The sequence below is a fragment of the Thunnus maccoyii genome, chromosome 19 (assembly GCF_910596095.1).
Source record: "Thunnus maccoyii chromosome 19, fThuMac1.1, whole genome shotgun sequence".
Classification (NCBI taxonomy): Eukaryota; Metazoa; Chordata; class Actinopteri; order Scombriformes; family Scombridae; genus Thunnus; species Thunnus maccoyii.
In genome coordinates, this window is record NC_056551.1 from 10,909,325 (window position 1) to 10,916,142 (window position 6,818).

The window sequence follows — 6,818 nt, forward strand, 5'->3', positions numbered from 1 at the left end:
AGATGAACTCTTCATTGGATAAAGTACCAAATTGCATACCAAAATATTTACTCTTAAGCCTCATAGTAATTAGATCACAGATTCAACTTTATTTCTTTAAGTGAAAAGATTGTACATGCTGTGCTCATTGTGCATCAGAAAAGCAGTAGGCAGACAGGATAAAGAGCTTATGGTGGCCGACTCAATTAGCGGCCCGGGGGCCACATTTGGCCCAGAAGCAACCTCTGAGTGGCCTAGTGAGCTTGAATTAAATAGGTTATTTTAATAGCAATTTAAATTGTAATGTCATTTTATAAAAATTATTTGTTAAAGGCAACATTATTGTGTAGCCTGAATAGTTACAGCACTGTGGCCATAAGCAGTCATCAAACAAAACCAGCATGAGAAACATATTCCACCTGTCACTCCAGGATCTGAGTCAACCAGGGATGTGAGTCACGCATGCGCAAGCAGGTCCGCCATCTTGGACAGCTAGGTATGGCATTTGGACAAACCACATACACCCACCCTACTCAATTAAATGTACATGTACGTCCACTAAAAATGCTTGTTTTTGCCATTGACAGGCTCAGATTGTTATTATGAAATAAGTTGTATTTTTCAGAAGGGATCCTTTCCATAATGTTGTCAGACACTTCTAATAACAATCTGAGCCTGTCAGTGGCAAAAACAAGCACTTTTAGTGGATGTACATGGAGATATTGGTAGAGAGAGTGTGTTATTGGCTACCGTTATTGCCACTTGTTATGATTGTTATGATTCTGTGCATTGATATTTCTTTTTTATTCTGTTTCTACACTTTGTGATTTGCCTGGGTCAGACATGCGACCAATTTTTTTTTTTTTTTATTTCAGAAGTGAAACAATAACCATTGCTACTTTTTAATACATTCATTTGCATTTGTTTAAAATTTGTCATTATCAAAAGCTTAAAAAAAAAGAAAGTTTCTTTTAAATAGGTTGCTGAAAATAAATAGTCCCATTTACATTTCCTAGTTTTAAAATCTGGCCCAATTAAATTTGTAATTGAATATCCCTGGGTTATGCTAACAGCCAGGTAAAAATGTTCACTCCAAAACTGGACTGCTCTGTGAGTTTGCCATCGGGACTCTCATGTGTACTTCAGCTGGCACTTACAAGCACTCTGAGACAGGCACTCAGTCAGGCAGGAGAAATGCTGCTCATTGTGAATGGTTTTTAGTTTTAATGGACAACATCGACCACCAGTACAACCAATTTTTGCTTCAGTCAATGTATTCACTATCCTGTTAACCCCTTAACATCCACCCTTTTTATAGAATTTTCATCTATTTGGCATACCCAAATGGAAAAGCTTATAACAGAAGAACTGTAAGGCCACGATGCATGTATTAGGCTTCATCTGACAAGTGACATGTTTCTGGAAATGTGCTTGTTTAGCATGTGGCTAAAACACAAACAAAGCTACATATGTTTAAATAAGGCTCAAAAAAGTGTTTTTGGTCCTTGCCTGTAATAAGTCATATTTGAATAACAATAATTAGGACATGCTTTATGCCAGATCTATGCAGAACACCATATACCTTCTACATCTTGTCAACCTGTATAAAATTCCAGACCTCTAGGCCTAACCTTATGGGAGCTAGGGAGTTTTTAGTTTGTGGTGTCACTGGTGTCCCCAAACCTCTCCAAACATCTCAAATTGGCCAAATTGTGCCAATTGCTTTTACTCATTACTGTGTGATGCTACCGCTTACAGCTGGCTTAAGTGGGTCGCCGGCGACCCAGTGGATGTTAAAAGGTTAAAAACCATGAGGAGTTGGAGGTAATGCACTGTGTGAAAGGTCAACATCCTTGACAGGTCACTAGTTAATCAAAGGTTTAATATAATGACCAGGTTAGGATCAGGGTTAAAAAAAGAACATATAGACAGACACAATCATACTTGTAGGCAATTTAGACTTTCCATATTGCATGCCATGCACGGCTGTGGACTATGAGAAAAAACCTACACAGACAAAAGGGAACAAATAAATACTCATTTGGGAAATAAGATGAGCAGAATTCCAAAACAGGGTTTTATTTGAGCCATGTTTTCACATAAGGATTGCAGAAACAATATCAGATCAGTGTAATATTGCAATATTATGAGAAGGCACAAATGCATTTTGAACAGATGTTTCTAAAGCTGAAAGAGAAGATGACTAAAAGTATAAATAGAAGATGTCTTAAGTATAAATAAAAAAGTAAAAGCCACGAAAAGAAATACACCCTCATAAATCTTATAAATACAGTATAATACATAATAAAGTCTTGTTAACAAATCATTCAACATTAAATAGACTAAAAAAACACAGCATTTTTGCATCTACATTTGTAAAATGTGATTAGCTATATGGGTCTCAGGTTATCTAAACTTGCCAATTCCACAATCTTAAGCCCAAAAAAAACGTTAGATATATTCTTCCAAACTCATCTGTGCTTTATGATGAGTGGAGGTAGGGGAAATATTACAGGTTAACGGACTTGTAAAATGAATTTCACATGAATTTTATACACTTCCTTACATAGTGTAACACCATAATGAGTAAGATTGGCTACACTAGTAGATGGATAGGACTGAGCCTTACACATTTTCCTGCATAAAAACTATCTAGTAAAAAAACAAGGAGAAATTTAAGGACACACAAACAATAATGAAACATGAGTAAATTAACAATATTTCAGGGTGGGCAGTGAAAACCAAAGCTAACAGTGTGAAAGGTGCTCTTCATCAAAGCCCTCATTGTTACTGAGTGTTGTCCAGATGGAAGTCAGAAAGACAGATCCATCTGTGGATTGGACTCTTTGACCACTTCCATTTCATTTCCCAGTATGGGATCATTTTGGTTTTGTTTGTTCCAGATAGAGACAGAAGGTTGGTCAAAGAGAGTTGTTGCACCAGAAGCACCTCACGGTTCAAAAACAATTTTCTTTTTAGATAGGTATAAGTCAGATGTGAAATATCAGGAGCTTTTTGTACACAGAGCAGTCACACAGTAGATGCTCACTTCAAGCAGAGGGTCAGTATCCTGGTTATTCCTCCATGTGCTGCTTCTATCTTTATTTCCCAATAGACACACATACAGTCTCTTACAATCTAAACAATATCTGCACTGTCATCTCTCTTAAATTCACCTGGGGCTCTATTCACAAACATTCAGACAGCAGTAGACAGCCTACACTCAAACAGCTTTTAACTTAGCCATGAAATTCTTGTAGCAACCATCTCAGGAGTGACTTCAGGAATACTCTCAAGGCAAAATGGAAATGGAGCAATCTGGTAGTGCAGCAGCTTCTTACTTTGTGTTTCTATGCACAAAGGCTTAGACTTTTTATTTAAAAAAAAGTCTACAGTCATACTAGTAGTTCTGTTAGGCTGTACTTAGGCCACGTTAACAGTGGTGCTGCTAAATACTAACACTAGAATATAAAATGCCTACAGTGACAATGCTAACATGCAGATGTTTAACATGTAATGTTTACCATGTTCACCATCTAGCATGTTAGCAGGCTAACGGAGGCTAATGACATTAGTTTTACAGGTATGTGGTCATAACAAACAAATTTTGACCTGATAATGGTGCTAGATGATAAGTGTGTCACCAAAGTTATTAAAATTTATCCTGAGGGGGCCATGAATGTTTGTACCAAATTTCATGTCAATTGAACCAATAGATGTCAAGACATTTAGCTCAAAACCACAAATGTGAACCTCATGGTAGCACGAAAGGAAAAGTCAAGGGATCACCAAAGTCATTAGGATTCATTGTCTGGGAACCATGAATGTCTGGGATTAGTTCTCCATGCAGCTTCATCCTTGTTGCTGCCTGGCTCCACTCTGTGAAGTCCCTTCAAAGAACAGAGCCTTTTCTGCCAAATTAAATGGTAAAACCATTTGCTATAAATGGCCATTTCCTTCACAGAAGTGTCTCTGACTGAAATGGAGAAAACATTTATCTCAGTGACAAGGTGTGGTTGAGAACTGATGCTTTTTGAGCCTCTTAACTTTAAATGCTCTAAATATATCCCACAAACATCCCCTTTAGCTTCAAAGTCAGATAAAATGTTATTTTCAGCACTGTATTGTAATTTTATTTTTTTTAATTTTTTGATGTTAATACCCCAAGAAGTAATTAGTTTGGACTGTGCCATCAAATGGAAAATCAAAGATCGACATTAATCCCACAGCTTCATTGTTAAAAATATTCTTAATGAAAAACAAAACAGAACTACAATAAACTAAACCAAAAAAAGGTAAAGCTCTTAGGGACTACGATGCTTCCGGAGTAGCTTTTCTCTTTACATGGTATTAATTGTATTGTCAAACAGGGCATTCTTACAAAATATTAAAGGACTTTCAAAAGAATTTTAAAATTTTACCACCAGTACGAAGGAGCTTCATGAATTTCTCCCACTGACCATAGAACAGGGTGAACACGGTGGTAAAAAACCCCAAGAATTATCTTTATGTGCGGGGCCTAGTGTTGAGCATTTCTTTCTTTCCTTTTAAAGGTGAAGTGATCCCTCTAACTCACCTCATCTCTCTGGAGCCTTTTTGTCCAGCTCTGATTCCTGGCACCTTTACCTTTTTTCTGCCAGTCAATCAATCTCAGTCTTAATCTCTCTTTCTATCTCTCTTTTGTATTCCCTCCAGAGGTGATGAAGATCCTAGAGGCAGACTGCTGGAGATGAGGAGTTCTTGTGCAGTAATAGCCTATTACAAGTCATTTCTCACACACAGTGTCACTGGTTCCCAGACAGTCCTGTCACTCTGTGAATTAAGCCATATAATCAACAGAAAATCGACAATTCTACAGTGGGACACCGAGTCCACACATTTTTGTAAAATGCACATACACAAACTCACACACACTGAATAATGTCTTACCTTGACTTCATCGCTTCTCCTTAGTATGAAGCTAAGTTTAACCCAAAACAAAATAAAACAGTGACCTTATCCAAAAAGATTGAGTCTTCTTGATGTCTGGCTGTAGATTGACCAGCACAATCGATTTTGTGGCACAAATTGTAGTGCTGAATAGTTACAATCACAAACTGGATTATCAACCTGTTGTTCAATTTGGAAAGAAATGTGATTTCAAATGAAATTTGGTACAGATACTCATAGTGCTTAAGGGATGAATCCTAAAAATGTCTTTTCCTCTAGCGCCACCTACAGGTCAAAGTTTTCACTTATCCATTGAAATATCTCAACATCTACTGAATGGACTGGCACAAAATTTTGTAAAGTCAATCATGATTTTTAGGAAATGTATTTTATTGACTTTGGTGATCCCCAAACTTTTCCTCCAGCACCACCATGAGGTTGACTTTTGAGTGAAACATTGAGCATCCATTGTACTTTGTGTTTAGTGTTAATTAGAAAATATTTGCATTCTAGCACGCTAAATTAGGATCATAAACATGGTAAACATACCTGCTAAATACCAAGATGTTAGCATTGTTATGCTGAGCATGATAACATGCTGACATTAGCATTTAGCTCAAACCACCACTGTGTCTAAGCACAGCCTGACAGAGCTCTTAGCATGGCTGTAGACTCTAAGTGTTGTTGATCAGTTCATCAATCAAAGGAACATTCATTCTATTTCAGATGTAAGCAAAACTTCCCAAGAGATAGCCTTACTAAAAGAAAGTAGCTAAAAGAAAAATCTACATAAAGTATCAGTCAAAAGTTTGGACACACCTTCCCATTCCCTCGAATTAGAAAGTGAGTCCAAACGTTTGACTGGTACTGTATGTTTGCAGGAAGAAAACCTCTTATCTCATTTTGTATTTAGGCAAATATTTACACACACTGCAGTTCATTTTTTAATGAGTGCTGTAATAATGGCATAAAATTTAAACTTGAATCTAATTAAGGATATTGTAAGCGAAGGAAATATACATCAGCAACCCCCTCATATTAATCTCTTTCTTTATCAATTATTCAGTTGTTCCCCTGAGTAAAAAGGAAACGCAATGCACATACATCTTTGCATTCCTCAGTCCTTCCCTCTTTCTGTCTCAATATTCCTCCTCGTCTTTTCTCTCACCTCAGCCTCAATCTAAGATTCCTCTGTTGTTCTCCTAGTTTCTGTATTTCATCTGCACTTTCTCCTCCCTACCACTAATGTAGTTTAAATGTAATTTAATTCTCAAAGGCAGACAGATTATATTTATTTTCAGATATTTACAGAGGTTGACATCTCTCCTCGGGTTTAAATCACATCTCCTCTGACTATTGTATGAGTGATAAGAGGAAGAAAAAACTGCTTCTTATGAGTACATTTCATGTGAATACATTCAGGATCTGGGTCATCACAGCAAAACATATTGCCCTTGTAAATTTGGATTGTATACAGGGGTTTCAGGTGTCAAAGACAAAACACACACAACGACAACATAGACTAAATTTCACACTCTCAAAATACAAACACCAGGGAACAAAATGATGCATTCTGTTATCTTTTGCATAAAAAAGAAGCAGTACACAACCATCTGGACTGAATGTTTTATCTTAAAAATAATAATACTACTATATAGGGGAGAACGGGGTAAATAGAGCCAGTGGGTAAAATGAGCCACCCCCTTTATCTAGGTAACCATAAGCAAAAGTAATCATGTGACTACAAATTAAGAAAGAATAGTTCACATTACTCAATCCATCTTGGACTCAAGCACATGGAGAGAGTGGTCAGCAAAACAGAGCAAAATAAAAGAATGTATTTGTCATGCCAAGTGAATTCATCATGTTACTAAAGTTATCAGTCTTGTATCTTCATTTAAAAAGATACA